The sequence below is a fragment of the Rhincodon typus genome, chromosome 38 (assembly GCF_021869965.1).
Source record: "Rhincodon typus isolate 14 chromosome 38, sRhiTyp1.1, whole genome shotgun sequence".
Taxonomy (NCBI): Eukaryota; Metazoa; Chordata; class Chondrichthyes; order Orectolobiformes; family Rhincodontidae; genus Rhincodon; species Rhincodon typus.
This window is the reverse complement of record NC_063369.1, coordinates 4742494-4743180: the sequence shown is the minus strand read 5'-3', so window position 1 is coordinate 4743180 and position 687 is coordinate 4742494.

Sequence of the window (687 nt, the reverse complement as noted above, 5' to 3'; positions counted from 1 at the left end):
AATTCACCAAAGATCCTCAGACAGCACCTTCCAAAGCCACGACCACTTCCATCTAGAAGGACAAGGGCAGCAGACACATGGGAACACCACCCCCTGCAAGTTTCCCTCCAAGCCACTCACCATCCTGACTTGGAAATATATCGCCAGTTCCTTCAGTGCCACTGAGTCAAAATCCTGGAATTCCTTCCCTAAGGGCATTGTGGGGTTTACCTGCAGCAGGTAGTCTGCAGCGGTTCAAGAAACAGCTCAGCACCACCTTCTCAAGGGGATGGACAATAAGTGCTGGCCAACCAGTGATCCCCACATTGTACAAAATGAATAAATTAAAAATAAATAATTCCCATTGGCCCCTGGAGCTGCCATAACATGTCAGAAGAGGTTGATCGGGAATAATTAAGCTTGTGTGAACCACATCAAAAAGTAACTTGATTAGCCCTGCTGCTAATTAATAAGGTGCAACAACAAATACTCCAGATGGCTTTTCATACATACTATGTTTCTGACTTAATTCGTAACACAGGGAATCTCCCCAGCAGTGTGTGTGTGTGTCTGTGTGTGTGTAGCTGTGTGTGTGTCTGTGTGTGTCTCTGTGTGTGTGTCCGTGTGTATGTGCCTGTGTGTGTATGTGCGTCTGTGTGTGTCTGTATGTGTGTGTCTTTGTGTGTGTGTCTGTGTGTGTCTCTGTGT